We start from the raw sequence: 17,848 nt of genomic DNA, 5'->3' as shown, positions 1-17,848 counted from the left end.
GTTGTGTATTTATCTTCACAATATAGAAAAATGGTGTTATCAAACTTCTCACTCACCAAATTGATGTTGTGCATGCATGCATGTCTACTGGAAAAACACTAACTAAAATAAATGAAATACGAAGATATTTTAGGGTAGTTTGTGCAGGACACTTCTGAGCCTTCCCTTCTTCATGTAATAATTGTTTTTGTAACTAGAAATTTGTCGTTTTTACCCATCTGATTGTTTAAAATCCTACTTCCTCTTTTTTCCCTTTGCATAAAGAAGGATTTTATTGCTTTGTGTTTAGTGAGTACTCAGGAGGTACATGGCATTCATCATAGATCTTTATTCATAGTTCATTTGTAATTGAATTCAGAAAACAGATGACCGGAAAAAGAATGTTATAAGGGTAATATATCTTCCTTGCTTTTCCTGGCAGATAAAAGAGTTAACTGTGATGAAATCAATCCCAAATATTGCTGGAATTTTATTGTTGTGGAATTCATAGTTACTCACATTTTTTAGCTTTGGGGTTGTCCTACGTATTTTCCTGAATATTCTCCCTGATCTCTGGATTGCTCTTAAAATTTCCCAGACTTTAATCTTCTCAGGTTAACTATTTGGAATATAGGGGGAGCAATAAGTTGGAATGTTTGCTGGCAGTCCGTGATATAAACCAACACATTCTGAGTTCTACCACATGGAAGAGGATTGCTAGGTATGAGTTCCTTGGACAAATGAGTACGCCTGAAGCATCTGTAGATACTCAAATCCTGTCTGTGCTTCTTGCTTAGTCTGTGTTCATTGAAGAAAAGGATGCTAATTGTACAACAGCACTCTTCATGTGCCCATCTGGTCCCAGAGAGGTTGTCATTTTTAAATTTGCACAAAGGCCTGGCAGCAGTTCTGACCTGGAAGGATTTTAATTTTGATCCACCTTTTTATGATATTGAAACTGGGATAATGACTATGTACTTCAAACTTAGGTTTGAAGAGCCAACATTAAAAAGTTTAGATCCAGTTCTCAACTATGAGCAGTTCAAGGACAGGGACCTTGTCTTCCTCATCTCTGAATCTCCAGTGTTTTTGATACTGACTAGAATATTCAACAATAAACAGTTGACAAATAAATGGGTCAGTGAATGAATAATTCGTTGATTTAATGCAGATGGCTCCAAATATTACCTGCATGGATGGAGATTTAGGTAATGGGAATGGCACCCCTACAGAACAGTGGCTTGGATTGCATGAGTGATTGGCTACAGTTTTGCTTTATTTCCTGATGTATAAAGAAAAGATTAGAAAAGTTTCTTGTAGACATTTCATTGGTTGCTCCAATAATGCAAAGGTACAAGTCCATAATCATTATATACTTGGTCTACAAACAAGACACAAATACAGAGATAGCTGAGAAATCTGTGTGGGCACTAGTAAATGGAATGCCATGAATCTTCAGGAGTGGAATTAATTGTGGATGAACAAAGTTTTCTGTAAAATATTAAAGATCCTTTAAAATCCCAGCATGTCTGCAAGTATTGTGGACTGAATTGTGTCCATCCTGCCCCCCTGTCTCAAATCTGTATGTTGAAGTCTTCATACAAAATGTGATTATATTTGGAAATAGGACCTTTCAGGGTATAATTAAGTTAAATGAGGTGATTAGGATGCAACCCCAGTCTGATAGGGTTGGTGTCCATATAAGAAGAGGAAGAAACACCAGGAGTTTGCTGCACAGAGGAAAGGTCACATGGGAACACAGACAGGAGGTGACTGTCTGCAAGCCGAGGAGATTGTGCTTACCAGAAACCACCCCGTTGGCACCTTGGTCTCAGACTTCTAGTCTCCAGAACCATAAGAACATAAATTTATGCTGTTTAAGCCATCTAGTCTGTGGTGTTTTCTATAGCAGCCCCAGAAGACTAATATAGCTAGTAATCCTTTGTTACCATTAAGCTCTTATTTATGTCATAAGAATTCTGTTGAGACTACTGAGGAACAGATGATAATAATAATAGAAATATGGACATATTAAGACTGTGTGGTACCATGTAGGGAACTGGTTTGTTTCAGTCTGGCAAATGTGACTCAGCTCTGTATGGAAAACCTACAGAAGTGAAGTGGTGGGCAGGAGCCAGACCTTCAAACCGAGTTTTCCTGTGGGAATCGGAACTAGAAAATGAAGACTGACTGTTATGGCTTGCTCTTGCTAAAACTCCCTCACCCTGGTCTAAAACAACAAATATGTATTGTCTATCTTCAAGATAATTTCCAAAGCTTGTGTGAATTCCCCCAAGGACAGAACTAAGCAGCTCGTCGCCATTCCCCTCTGCATGTTATTTTTATTTCCTTGAATGTACCTAAAACATAGACAATAATATTCTATGTAATAGATAATAAATCTTTCTCTGATGTAAGACCTGAGAAAAACAATAAAAGCTTGTCTAGGCAAGGGTCGGACTCTCTCCTCTTGAGGGAGTGGCCGAGGCATTCACAGACACTCTCCCCTTGAGAGAGTAGCTTTTTCTCCACAGGACTGCTGTCTCCTGTGCGTTTATTCTCATCTTCAGTCACAACAGGGGGGCTCTGCTGGCCAGAGTCTGCCACAATACCATCATAAAATTATGACAGCAGAATATGTTGAAAGTTTTTTTAATTCAGGCATTTCTCAGAATTTAGTTATGACAAGAAATAGAGGAAAATTAGTAAAGCAGGAGATTACTACTGAATAGATCAGTCTTTCCCAGGTAAAATCACTACGTGCTATTTTATGTCAAGGAGAAATAATGGCTGAGTTGTACTGTTAGGGCAAGACACACAAAAAGGGCGGGTGAAGACAACACAGCGAGTAGGTAGCCTGACAAAAAGTCCACCGAGTTATTCTTATCCTTGGATAATATGTTTCCATATATGGAAGTTATTATTTTGGGGGGAGCTGATAAATAACTGCTAAATCACATAGGCATGTTTTAAGTATCATATACTTTCTCAAAACCCAGACCTTCTTGTTGCCAAGGCAAACTAACACCTTCTGTGTTCATTAACAGTCTTGAACAAGGCTTCGTTTTCACATAAAGGAAGCATACCCAGAGACATGGACAGCCATATTGTTTCAAATTCAGAGCTGGTGAATTGAAATATGGTTAAAAGAGCTGTTTTCAGGTAGGAATGAAAATAGAGACTTATGTTACTTTGGTGAGCAGGTTTTTGGGGGGTGGGAATGGCTATGGAATGAGCTTGAATTTTGAAGCATAACTTACTTCTTAGCATTTATTTCCTCTTTAAATTGTTTAATTTGTAAATCTTAGCAGTTTAAGGCATATACATTCATACAAGTACCCTTTATGCATTGCTAAAAGTATATTTCAGCATTTCATTACTTTAGAAAAAACCATTTCATTATTCTTTGCAGTATGTGTGAGCCTGAATATATATATTATATATGTGTGTATATATATCATATATATATATACATTTCTGTGTACTATTTTATGTGAACTTGCATTATCATTTATGAATAACCTCTAAATTGGGAATAATATCCTCCACTTCTATTATGAAATCAGTTAGGAAAATAAAGCTACCTCTATGTATTTAAAACATCTAATTCATATCATTCTCAACATGTGCATTATGTGATTGCTAGAAATATTTTTAAATGGCATTCTTAAAAGCATTGAATCATTCTGACAGAAAGTATTCTGAAAGCCTTGAGCAGACTATTGTGCTACGAGGTGTGATTTTGCAGATTTGTATGGTCGTTAGTATCTGTCTTTTGTCACAGCCAGCAGTTTTGCTTTACGACCACCACAGGCCAGGTCAGAAAGACAGATGCTCTAAAAGGATTTAGTCCTCCAACCTTTTGAAATATCAGTGGGTCACAAGATTGGTATGACCCCTTCTTATTTAAAAAAATAATAAGCAGTAGGGATCCAATGCAATTCTGATGGTGTGATACTGTTCCTTCTGTCTCAAGAAAGAGAGCCAAAAATGTAACAGTTTGATACAGAATTTATGAAAAATGACCCTTTAGAAGACTGAAGGGCCAGGATCCATGACTCATTATTATGATTTAAATGTAATCCTTATTTTGCTTATGTAAAGAAAGTGATTTGGAGCAAGACTTAAATAAAATTTTTTACTGTGAGAAATATGTGATGAATTGAATGACAGCTATATGAGTGGCAGATATGGATGTTATATCAATTTTTCCTTTTTCATTAAAAAAACTGAGGCAATGACAGAGCTGGGATAAATCAAGTTTTCCAAATATTTTACATTTTTGCCTGTTTCTATCCACAATTTAACCCCTTTGTGCTGAAAAATATTTTTACCAAACTGAAGCAGAAGTCATTTTTAAATCAGATTTGATTTATGGCTTAAACTTGAGTTTACTAATATTTTACCAGATTTCATAATCTATTACCAAACAATATAATAGCATTTAACAATTATTTGGTAATTAGAAATTATATGTGAAGGTGATAATAAATAGTGTAAAAATTAAAATTGGTTTCTTGTAATGCCAAAAATGGCCTACCTTGGAAGATATAGCTTACACTATATGGAAGATAAATTATATTTAAATATGTTTATTGGAGCATTCAGTCTAGCAGGTGCAAATAGTTGAATTAGCCAGATCCCATATTGATATAGAATAGTTGAATCAATCATCACAAATAAGAAAAATCTGACTGCTGACTGACTTTTCAGAACTGCCACCTAAAGGATATATTTCTAGGGTGTCTACACAATATGTGAAAAGAAGGGGCCTCCACTTTCACTTTCAGTACTTCCTTTCACACCCAAGAAATCTCCTTTTTTTTTAGTTTGGCCTGAACTTACTGACTTGCTACAGAATACGGTAAACAAAGTGGACTGTCACTTCCCAGAATAGGTGAAAAAAGACTATGGCTTCCATCTTGGATATTCTCTCTTGCTTGTCCTTGTGTCTTTTGTTCTAGGCAGAAACAAGTTGCTATGTTGTGAGGCAGAACCATGTGGGTGGACAAATGAGTGAGCTTGGCTGCAGGTGTTATGTGGTTTGCCAACAACCACTCGATGCACTTGAGAAGAGCATCCTTCCCCAATCCAGTTTTGTGATGAGAAGGTGGCCCCAGGCAGCAGCCTGACTGTAATTTCATAAAAGACCCTGAGCCAGAGGCACCAACCTAAGCTGTACATAGAACTTGGGTCCACAAAACCTGGGAAATAATAGATGTTTGTTGTGCTGCAATGTATAACCGATACACCATGTTTACAGTTCACTAACTAATCTTAGCTTCTTAAAGTTTCTGTGACTTCCTTATTTTAAGGATATAATTTTCAAATGCTTTCTTAGTAAAGACAACATGATTTGGATCAAGCATTTGAAAATTGTTTATGTTACATATTATTTGCATTTTATGAGGAAATTTTGTTTAAAAATGAGTTGAAAAGCCTTATATTTGTTAGAATATATTTGATTCCTAAATTTCAGGCATCTTTATATTTAGCAAAGTAAAGATGAAAAATTCACAAGTAGAAATGATAAAATTGTGAGATTAAATCTATTTAGCTAAAATGACAATTCTAATATACCAGATCATCTTTAGATATCTGTCTAAAATTAATTTTGCATAGCTATTTATGGCATACAGTTGAGTATGTTTCCTATATCCAGAACAGTATTTTTCTGGCCCTCCCTTATAACTTAGTTCATTGGATCAGTGCTTGTGATTTCAAAAGATAAAAAAGTAAAATAGAAATAAGTTGCTAAGTATGTTATACTAAGGGCTTAGGCTACAGATAAATGATTATTTTACCTGGCAACATGCTATCTTTTAACAAATTATTAAAAAATCAAACATTCATAGGATTTCTGGGTGTATTTCAATATACCAGAAGACAACAAATTATTATAGTTTCTACAAGTTATCTCATTTCTGATGCAGTTCTTAAATAGGGTGTCAACTTATCTTTATGAAAACTACACTTGAATTTTAGACCTCTACGAATGAAACAAAGAGGTGTAACATACTGTGAGAAGTATATGTGACATACACATATACTTGCCACCTCTCTACTTAGAGAGGAAATCCAAGCCTTAGGTCAGCAAGCCTTAGGTCATAGTGATGGCTGAGCTGGTTCCCACAGCCACCTCCCCACTCTTAGACTCTTGCTCTGGTTTTCCAGTGACTGCCAGTACTTTCTAGTGAAGTCCCTACTATTAAAAGTGAAGCAGATGCTTAATTTCTTTGAAATGGAAGTCAAAATACAAATCAAGGAATTTAGACAAAACCTGTAACTATGGAGAATGTAGGCATTTTGGAATCAAGTGTAGACAAATGCAATGTGCTCCGCTTTCTGGTTGAAGTCCTCCCTGAACTATCAATTACATAGGCTGGCCTGGTAGCCAGTATTCTAGCCTGGTAGCATAGTATTCTGTCCATGGCAGTCTGGAAAGTGGTTCAACCTTTGCTACTGCTTGCCATGAAGTGACATTAGCTACAAGGCATACGTTAAGAACTTTCTCATTTTCTTTACTTCTCCCCCCCTTTTTTTGTACTGTGTTCTGAGTATTGCTCAAAATTTCATACCTGCAATCCAATACAACCATGGGCTTTTGGTTTGCAACAAAGCATGGAAATGTCAGACTTAATGAGAAAGGAAAGTGTCATGCAGAGTGTGAGCATTTGCACTCCTTTGGAAAAGTATCTTCCTAACCAGGGTAATCTGAATCTGAAATGAATTCATATTCTCCCTCTCTGCTAGTGCACTGAATGAGCTGTGGAAAGGCCAGTGGAAGCTATCTTAAAGAAATGGCACAATCGGTGACTACATTTCTTGACATAACATGAAATAAAATGTATTAGCCACAATATTCTGTATTTAATCATTGCTTTCTTACAGAGCATTAGCATCCTTGTCCTCTTTCAGCTCACTGATGTGAAGGAGAACAGTGAGGTGCTCAAAGCCCATGATAAGGCACAGGTTGTATGATGGCACTTTGGCCCTTGCTGCTTTCACAGGGGCGTCTAAAAGCCATTATAATTTATCATTTGATTAAGACACAAATTTGAATTATGTGTGCTGCCTGTTAGATATAAGAAATGAATCACCTAGCTTTTGTGGGAGCCTTGCCTAGTTTTAACATGTGCAGTTCAAGAAAGTTTCATCAGGCCTTACTAGAAGTCAGTATTGCTTGGAAGTGCTTTGTATTTGATAATCTGGAAAAGTACAAAGTTCTTCAGAATTATAAGAATATCAGAGACTGACAGGCAAGTGGAGTTCAGGCTGCTGGGGATCTTCTGGGATCAGTAGAACCATGATCCAGGACTGCACATCTAATTTATATAAAATTCTAGGGAGAAATTAGGCCTTTATGGTTGGCTTAGAACATTCTTTCCAACTGGAAAACTGCCCATAAACTGAATGAAAACAAGGCTATTATCTTGACTAAAAATCTTTACAAAGTAAGCTTTCAAACTCTGGATACCCTATTATTTGAGTATTGCTCCAGAGGGAATGAAGTAGCTGGAGAGTGTCTGGTGGTCACAGGCTTAAATTTATAGAAAATGCAAAATGTTATGCTCTTGTTTTTGTTCCTTAAGGTCTACTTAAACAAGCACGTTCCCTAGTACCGACCTGGTCCTTGAAAATCATGGCACATCCCGTTTTCTGCAGATATTCAATGGGAATAATTTTCTTCTCCAGAAATTTCCAAAACATATTCTAGAAGTTAACTTTTGGTGGTTTCCTGAGAAATAGCAACAGTGGCAATATACAGAAACTACACCATAATGGTTAAAGAGGCAATGATTTTGGCAGATGTTTGTAAATCAAAGATAAGCAGAAGACCATTTGGGGAATATTGTCATTGCACTGTTTGGTTATGATCTTTGATAGACACCCACAGTCTATACTTTACTTTGTATTTTAGATTTATAGAAGCCAAATATAGTAATGAACTAATAACAAAAAAGAGAAAGAAAAGAATAATACTTAGCAGTGACAATAAGATGTTGAAGAATATGTATGATAATGGCAGATCACAAGTAGACAAAATAAAATCTCTGTATTTTGGCCAACAGTTGTGAATAGTAAAATCACAATCTTGCTCTTAAAAGGGCAGACTATTAAGAAAATTCTTGTCAATTTACTTCACTTAAGTTTGTTGGCTAAGAACTTTATTTTATGTGAATATTGATAGTATAATATTACCTCACACAATTTTTTTCTCTGCCAAACCCTGATAACTCTCCCTAGGATCAGAAAAATGCCCATATTAAAGCAAAAACTAAGACAACCACAAAGTCTCTCTCTCTCCCTAGGAAGACGAGCTGGACAGAATTATTACTGAATGGTCTTTGGTGATGTCTTAAATGGTTTTCTAACTCAGCTAGTCTTCGGAAGTTCAAGGGAACTTTATGTGAGATGTTGCCTTCTGGGAAAGCACAGAGTATTTCTGTGGCTTTATAACAGTGCAATCCACTCTCCTAATCGGTGTCGGTACTGTAAGACACATGCTCCTTGGAATTCGTGGGACACCAAAAGCAGAGGGCGAGCTTTGTTCTGTTATTTCCCATTAATGACCCTTTGGGCGGTACATCATCTCAGTCCCTGTGGATCTGAGTCCTCTGTGACAACTCGGCGATGGTAAGTACACATAGCTAGCATCAGTCAGGAGCAGAAGCATAAATCAAACTGTCATGAGTCCAGTTCAAAATTGTAAATCAATTTGACAAAAGTGGAATTTGAAAATGTATAAGCCATCCAAGATTGACTGTGATCCTTTGGAGTTAGTTGTACAAATAGGAAGATTTGGGTAAGATTTTTAGAAAAGGTTGAGATGTATGCCAAAAACTCACCTTGGTCTCTAGAAAACTTAACCATTATTAAAATAATTCTTCTATAGCACTTTTCCTTTAAAAAATTGCTCATGGCAGCAATTACAGTAACTTATTCTTATGCTTGCCCTCAGGTACATATTCAATATATTAGATATCTTTAGTGAAAAATTTTATTGTTCACCTTATTTTTAAAATTTTTGTTCACCTTATAATGTATTCTTAATTTGTAAATGTATTATTTATTTCCTGTTATATTTTTAGCATCACATATAATTACTGTCCAGGCAGAAAGATAACCTTTCAAATTTAAGCTTTTAATATTTCAAGTCTTTTCACACCCCTCAATAAACCACTTGGTGTCTGCTGAATCTCTCCAGTGACTGAAGCCATGCTCTTACATTAGGGGATGGAATTGTGGACTGCAATTACAATACAGTTCTGAGAACATGCTTTTCCTATAAATAATTAAATGGTGTGTTAATATTGATTTTTTTTAGCTCTTTAAGTCATTTCCTAGAAGCCCATGGCATATCTGGGCTTAGTAGAATTTGGTCTCTCTGGTATGTGTTCACTCATTACTTGGAGGATTACTGTGATACATGACTGCATTCAGTAATTCAGTCTCACTGTCACTAACCTGGGAAATCTAGTTTTTCTCACTTACGTGTTCTAATTGTACATACAGAGCATAGCAGCAATATTCTGTGCCAAAGTTTCTGTTACTTTTACTTCTCCAAAATTGTAGAAGATATAGAGATGGTGAAAAGATGAGTTCCTGAGAAAATTTTCAAAGAGGTGAGGTCATGTCATGCTGGCTGCTGTTTTGATTTCACTGCTAAATTCACTTTCCAGGGTCTTTGTATATCCTGTCTGAATGAAGATGACCATGCCAATCTCCATTTCTCCTCCTCTTTCCTCCCTCCCTCCTTCCCTCCCTCCCTCCCTCTCTCTTTCTGTCTTTGTGTCTTTCTTTCATGAAAGCCATGCTAGTGAACTATGTAACAGTAGAACGAAAAGTGAAGCAAATATTAGGAGGTTCATGCCCATAGTGGCCATGAACTTTGGATAAGGATTTAGCTCTTTTCAACTCCTTTTCTCATGTAAGATGGCAGTTGAAATTCTGAGTGTTAAAACTCTGACTCTATGAATTTATTCTGAGAATGAGAAAGCACTGTATCTCTCCCCTGGCCTCATAGTCACCTCAAGAATTTTCATCTATTGTCATTTTCGTTCCCTACCTCAGCTCCCTGAGCCACCTGGTCTGACACTGTAGCAGACGCTGTTTGTACCCCACCCACAGCCCCTCAGCCCTGAAGTGACCTGCAGGAAAAATGCCTACGAGTTCCCTGGTCTGTGCTTGAGGGATTCTCTGGTCCTGGGAATATGCTCTACCCACAGATGGGCCGCGCCAGCAGTGCTTGGTAATCCCTCAGCAATGAAGGATGGGCGTTGATGAAAATAGCCCTTCCAGCTTCTTTGCGCCACTGGAGACAATACTGAGGGAATGTTCTACACCGTCCCCAGTAGGAATAAGTTCCAGTTACCCACAGAGCGATATGGCTTTTATTTGCTATCTTACTTGCCCTGTCGTACACCCCCATTCCCTCGCTGTGTTTTCTACAACTGCTATCTAAGGCTCTGTGTTGGGGATAATACTTGTTTTGTCTGAGGCATGATCCTCCCTGCTTCTGGGACAGCAACGCTGGTTTGCATATTTCAGTAATCACATTGTCATGTGTCAGTCAACAACCTTCCTTTTTTCCTAAGTTTGTTAGCATTAGGTTTATGTTATTTACACAGTCAATATCTGTTCAAGAGACAGTGAGCACTGTGGCTCGTGCTCTTCTTTCTGCCTGGAATTCCCTGCCCTTCTGCCTTTCTCCATGTGCATGCTCCCCTTCTTCCCACTAACTAAACAACACAGTTTACTTAACTAACACTCACTCATCCTTCTGGCCTCATCTTAAACATCCCTCCCCTAGGGAAGTCTACCCACACACTTCAAAGGAGATGGCCTCTCCCCATCCCCACTGGTTCCAATTGCATCCTCTACTTACAGTGTTAATTACTTTCATAACTACTTAGGGGATGTTTCTTTTCCTAATGGCATTATCAGCTTTGTGTTGCTTTTGTTCACCCTGTAATTTCAGGGTTAAGCACACTCCCCAGCCTCTAACAGACAGTAAATATATATTTATTAAAGAGTAAGTAACTGGGCCTCAGGAATCACTTAATGTAAGCCTCCATTTTGCAGATGAGAAGATTGGGGCCCCAAAGATAAAATAATTAAGACAGAGAGTGGAACTAGAGTTCAGAAACCCTAACTCCCGGTTCAGAGATTAAACTGTCCTACATAGGAAGCAATACTTCTTCCTTTCCGTACCAGTCTCCCTACCTGACAACCGTCACGTGTGGTGACCCCACTGACAAAAGCGTCATGGCCCCGTGCTCAGAAGATGCCCTCTAACTGGTGTTTAATGCTCTGTGGTAGGTGTCCTGAAATTCTGAATAATGACACCTTTGAAATTGTGTTTTGCAAGTCTTGTGAGATGATGGAGCAAAACCAGGGGCTGGGAGCCTTGGCTCACAGCATCCCTCCTCCCCTCGGCCTCCCTGGATGATTATCCCTGGAGTCATGGGCCCTTCTTGCCTCCTTCTCCCCACATCCACCCTGTGACTTTTGCTAGCCTTAATTCCTGATACAGGCCTGGGTATGGGTTCAGGGAAGGTCAGGGTGGGAGGTGAAGCCCTGATGTGGCAGGAAAAGAAAACTCCAAAAGTTTCTTATGCTCTGTAACTGTAACACTTGCAAAATTTCACACAGGACTGTAGAAGCTGACCAGTGGTAACCAAAGCAACAGCCAGTTACTCGAGGTCGTACACTGACTCCCATGATAAGCTCCTGTGCTCTGTAGCTTCTGCAAATTCCTCCTGCGTTTTCTCTTTGTCTCCCATATAAGGTAGCTAGACCTAACTTCAGCATTCAGCTTCTGTAACCTTGCTTCGCCACGTAGGTAGGAAGCCCCGGACTATTTAAACCCCGGGAGAAGGAGGATCGGTGCTCAGAGGATTTGGATGTTAACCACCCCCTCTGGGCCCCCGGGTAATAAAGTTTGTGCTTCGTTATCTCCCCACGTGTGGGTGGATTTTCCACAACACTGGCAGTGCCTTGGGGCCTGAAATGACATTAACTGTCCCCAGCCCAGGCTAGCACCATCTGTCCTGTGGTCCAGCTGCTGTAGGCTTTGTCTGGTCTCTTGTTCACCCCTAACCCAGGTGCAGGGGCTTCCCAGCACAGAGTTTAAAGATCCTTGTAAGTCCCCTGTCTGTCCTGGTGTGGAGCACCACCAGAACTACACCAGACTGGACTTCTACAGATCCCTCCCTCTCAAGGCACAGCTCGTGGGCCTGCTGCAGACCCTGTGAGCACATGTGCAGCCTGCATCACTGCATGGCCCCACACCTGCATCACCTGTGGGGGCCCACATTCGCCAGACAGTTCTTGTGCTCAGAACACACCCTAGGCTGGCTCTGTCCCTGGAGTGGGGTGGGGGCCCTTCTTTTCTTTTCAGGTTTTCTGGGTCTAGCTTGTGTTTCTCTCTCTTAGTGGGCTTGTCATACCACCCTCTGGGAAGGAGCCATAGATGAATTGTTTAATTTTGGTGATTCCATGTGTAAGTCAAATGCTTTGATATTTGCACTTGAAATAGCATTGGATAACATAAATATGAACACTAAAATCATGTTCATAATTTTAAATGTTAACTTTTCTTCACTGAAAATGGCATGAAACAGCAATTAAAAAACAAATGGTTAGAGAGACCATAAAAGAAAGGAGAAAGGTTTTCATGTACACATAGATAGCAGCATTTTTCCCTTGCTTTCTGAACAATGGGCCCACATTTTTATTTGGCACTGGGTCCCCCAAATTATGTAGCTGTCTGTGCCATTGCCTCACAATCCTTTCCCTGCAAGAAGAGGTTTCAGATTTGACCAGGTGGTACCTATTTATCACCAGGATAGTTCTTCACAGGGAGCCTACATATTGAACTAATTGCCTTCTCTAAAGAAGCCAGGTAAAAAATGAGGTTCTGGTTGTTCTTTGCTGTAGAACAAATTACCCCAAAGCTTAATGACTTCAAAGAACAGCAATTATTTTTATCTCTTATGACTCTGAGGGCTCATTTTGTTCAATGAGGCCATTCTCACTCAGGGTCCTTCATGCTGCAGGCAGTGCCTGGTGATGGCCCCTCACTCCCATGCCTGGCAATGAGGTTAGATATTCACCGGGATGTCACTGGGATGGCTATCTAGAGCAATTACATATGGCTTCTGCAATATGGCCTAAATTCCATAGAAAAAGGGCAGTTGGGATGCTGGAGAGAGAAGAGAGAGAAAAAAAGAAGAGAGAGAGAAAGAGAGAGAGGGGGAGAGAAGAGAGAAGAAAGAGAGAAGAGAGAAAAATAGGATAGAGAGAGAAGCAGAAATACTATTATCTTTCTGCAGCTGACCTGGCCTGGGAGATCACATAACATCACTTCCTTCTCATTCTATTTGTTAGAAATATTGACCGGGGGCGGGGGGGGGGGGGGGAATACTAACTTGGCAAGGGAGATACCGTGATCACGAGGGTGGTTTTCCCAGGGTGAGGCTTATCCATTGTGCTTTGGATGTGCTGATCCCTGAGATTTCCCCAAATGTGGGACACTGGACTGCTTAATTTGTGGTAGTGGGGGACTGCATTTGCACTCTCACTTGGCTTAAAAAAAATAAGTATTGATAGGTGAGAACTGTTGATTAAATGAGCAGATATGAGCCTATACATTAATACATGGGTCCTAGCATACACCAGCTGGGCTAGAGAGACCTCCTAGTTACAGGTGAAACATTTACCACACGGTTGGTGCTCAACAAATGATAATTACTCCTGCCACCAGAATTTCTTTTCCAATATCAAATATAGACCAGGGAACGTCTTCACCTTTGGTTTTTCAAAGAGCGCTAATTTGAATATTTGGCTTTAAGTCCTGGCTCCATCCAGCTCCTCCCAGGTAGCTTTTACTCAAGTCAGTTGAGCTCTCTGAACTGCTCTCTACCCCAATTTGTTGTGCAAATTAATAATAAATAGGTGCAAAATCACTTTGAAAACTATTTAAGATGTATAAATGTGAGTAGGTAAAAATTGCAGTTCCATTGGCAAGCTGATGGCAATGATAATTAGTTCTGTAAGTTTGAGTTTTGTTTTTATTGTGAACCATCAATATGTTGTCTAGAATAGTTACCTCCTGCCCTTCCCCTGCTCCCTCCTCCACTTATTTTGTTGGTTGTTTCTTGGACTATATTACAGGTACTATCCCCTCCCCCTTACCTCTGTAAGCTCTTTCGTATTTGTAGTTTGGGGAGTGTGGGAGGAAAAGGGAAGGAACAAGGGACATAATGATCTCATCCTTAAAAACACAGATGAAGAAGGAATCCCAAGCCCAGCCGAAATCTTCTGGCACCACCTGTCAATGTAAATCTTGTCTGACTGACATGGACCCCATAGCCTTCCTTATCCATCACATGTTGGCATGCATCACTTTGCATTTAGTTTCATTATACATGTCTGATCCTACCATTCATTAGAGAAGAAACCTAAGCATTGCAGGTTTTTGTTTCCTTCTACAGTGCATGACGAAATGTTACAGAGTACATACGGTTGGAGTTCAATCCATTTTCCTTATACATTAATATATATCAACAGTTTTATTATTGTATGCCCTGGGGTCTCTCATTGTTTTTTGTTGTGTCACTTAAGTCCTCTTTGACGTGAACGCTGCAACCTTTGTTGTTAATGTAATTGACAATTGCGTATTCTCTTTCCCTTGTCCACTAACTCCTTCTGGTTGGTATATTAACACAACCATTTATGGAGACAATATTTCCACTCTATGAGCAAAGATAATAGAATTTACTATAAAGTTTAATAACAACTGCTTACATAGTACATATTATGTCTGAGGCATTGTACCAGCCTACACCAATATCATTTTATCTTATTGAGTTCCGCTTTTGTGATATATCTAAAAAATCTGGCCACAGTATTTTTCTTAGAGCATGGTGTTAAAATGAAATTTCTGTTTCCTCCCTAGGGCTTTTAACATGTACTTCCATTGCAAAGAAGATAGATTGTTTCTCCACAAGATTATGTCCTCCCTTGAAATAGAAGCTGTATTCAACTAGATTCTAATTCCCAAAGTTGTTCATATAGTGCTGTTCTCAATATAGATGCTCAATTACTGTTAAAATGATAGTGTGGTCAGTGTCTTGGCAATGTTTGAAGACTGTGATTCTAAATTCCCTTTGTTTTTGTCTTTTTTTCTCCTGACTTCTACTTTTAATTTACAAGTGTATCTCTGAATGGAAGTTAAATTGGGAAAATCAGTTCTTTCATTTTTACATATAAAATTATTTTTGTTTTTCGCATGAACCTCTTTAGACAAATTGCATAGCTTTAAAATTTTTATGTATTTGAAGGAAAATTCAATATTAACTTTTTCTTGAATCTCCAGCTTTGACTTTTTTCTTTGGTGACTTTATACTTTGTAATATGTGATATTTCTCATTCTCTTCACTGAATTGACTGTTCTAAAGAAAAGAAAAAATATATGTAACAAAAGTTACATGGTAAAAGATATATATGTATATATAAAAATATCCTGCCCAAAGGTTTGAAAAAAAATTCCCTGGCAGAACAGTTCTGTTCTACTATTTTCAGAAAAGAAGAGTAAGCTCGCCTTTTTGTATTTTTATTTTTGTAATATAGGAAACCGTTTCTAAAATAATTCAAGAACTATCTATTTCTATCAAACCTGTCAGAAGTAGTTTGCAAAGTTTCTTGGTCCTATTGACATTTTGTTTGTTTGTTTTTTTAAGTATTTTTCATTGATTATGCTATTACAGTTTTCCGATTTTCCCCCTTTTATCCCCCCTCCACTCTACCCCTCTAACACTCCAGCATTCCCTACCCCACTTAGTTCATGTCCATGGGTTGTTCATATAAGTTCTTTGAGTACTCTGTTTCCTATACCATTTTTTATATTTCCCCATCTATTTTATGCCTACTAATTATGCTTCCTCTTCCCTGTACCTTTTCCCCCTATTCCTCCCTTCCCCCTTCCCACTGGAATCCCTCCAAGTGATGTCTAGTTCTCTGATTCTGTTCCTGTTCTGGTTGTTTGCTCAGTTTTTGTTTTTGTTTGTCATTAGTTATTTGTTATCATTTTACTGTTTATATTTTTGATCTTCTTTTTAGTTGTTTGTTATCACTTTACTGTTTATATTTTTGATCTTTTTTTTCTTAGATAAGTCCCTTTAATGTTTCATATAATAATGGCTTGGTGATGATGAACTCCTTTAATTTGACCTTATCTGGAAAACACTTTATCTGCCCTTCCATTTTAAATGAAAGCTTTGCTGGATAGAGTAATCTTGGGTGTAGGTCCTTGCCTTTCATGACTTCAAATACTTATTTTCAGCTCCTTCTTGCCTGCAGGGTTTCTTTTGAGAAATGAGCTGATAGTCTAATCAGAACTCCTTTGTAGGTAACTGTCTCCTTTTCTCTGGCTTCTCTTAGGATTCTCTCCTTATCTTTACTTTTGAGTAACTTAATGATGATGTGCCTTGGTGATGTGCCTCTTTGGGTCCCACTTCTTTGGGACTCTCTGGGCTTCCTGGACTTCCAGGAAGTCTATTTCCTTTGCCAGATTGGGGAACTTTTCCTTCATTATTTGTTCAAATAAGTTTTCAATTTCTTGCTGTTGTTCTCCTTCTGGCACCCCTATAATTTGGATATTGGAATGTTTCAAGTTGTTCCAGAGGTTTCTAAGCCTCTCTTCATTTTTTTGAATTCTTGTTTCTTCCTTTTCTTCTGGATGGATGTTTATTTATTTCTTTTGTTCCAAATCATTGCTTTGAATCCTGGTGTTCCTTCCTGCCACTGTTGGTTCCCTGAATGTTTTGCTTTATTTCATTTTGGGTATCTTTCATTTGTTCTTTCATTTTTCAACCAAGCTCAATCAGATCTGTGAGCATTTTGATTACCAGGGCTTTAAATTCTCCATCAGATAGGTTGGTGATCTCCTCCTCACTTAGTTCTCTTTCTGAGGCTTTACTCTGTTCTTTCATTTGGGCCATATTCCTTTGTCTTGGCACAGCTTATAGGTTGTAATGGGACAGGGCCTTAGGTATTCACCCTGGTGCACTGTGGCACTGCCTGTCGGGGAGGGGTCAGAGAGGGAACAGTGCAGCTTGCCTGCTTATCTTTGGCACACTTTTCAACCCTAGAGTGAGCCTGGGCATATCTCCCATCTCGGCAACCTGAGTGGTGGTCCACAGTCAGCTCTGGGTCCCAGTTTTCCCCCTAAGTCAGCCCCTCCTGCACAGCCAACAGAGCTCAGCAACCAGCCCCACCCACACATCGCCATGGTTTTTCTGAGTCTGCTCGAGGTCCACTGCCTTAGCCATTGGTTGTTCTGGTTGATTTCTTCTTTAATTCCTTGGTTGTCAGAGTTCCAGGTAGTTAGATTTTTCTGGTGCTTTTGGTTGTTTATGGATTTTAGATTGGTTGTTATCCTCCTTTTGGTTGTGAGAGGAAGTGAAGGGTTTCTACCTATACCTCCATCTTGGCTGGAACTCTCATGTCACTATTGACATTTTGGCTGAATCATTCTTTGCTGTGGGTCTGTCTTATGCACTGGAAGATGTTTAGCAGCACTGTTGGCCTCTACAGACTAGACGCCAATAGCGGGGGATAGCCAACATATTCAAAATATCCAAATCAATGAAGTTATTGGTGAAAATGAAAAAAAAAGTCTTTTATTTTTCAGAAAAAATGCAACAGACTTTTTTGGCCAACCCAATACACTAGTGCACAATATACACAGAGACCCCATGTACATATCCATGACGATGCATCCACTGTGGCTGCATTGGTTTTCACAGCCATTTGGAAGCAGAGCAGGCTCGACAGGAGAGTTGTGATTAAAATTCTGCCCTTC

At 38.9% G+C, this 17,848-nt stretch overlaps 1 non-coding gene across 1 annotated transcript; it reads left to right on the top strand.

The window, feature by feature from the left end:
• Positions 1 to 13,404: 13,404 nt before the first annotated feature.
• Positions 13,405 to 13,566, top strand: LOC114514776. Its single transcript, XR_003686117.1, has one exon. It is a non-coding gene; the product is annotated as a U1 spliceosomal RNA (small nuclear RNA).
• Positions 13,567 to 17,848: the final 4,282 nt, after the last annotated feature.

Source organism: Phyllostomus discolor, chromosome 3 (genome assembly GCF_004126475.2).
Source record: "Phyllostomus discolor isolate MPI-MPIP mPhyDis1 chromosome 3, mPhyDis1.pri.v3, whole genome shotgun sequence".
NCBI lineage: Eukaryota > Metazoa > Chordata > Mammalia > Chiroptera > Phyllostomidae > Phyllostomus > Phyllostomus discolor.
The sequence above is the reverse complement of the archived record's forward strand: the minus strand, read 5'-3'. Positions and strand labels throughout refer to the sequence as shown.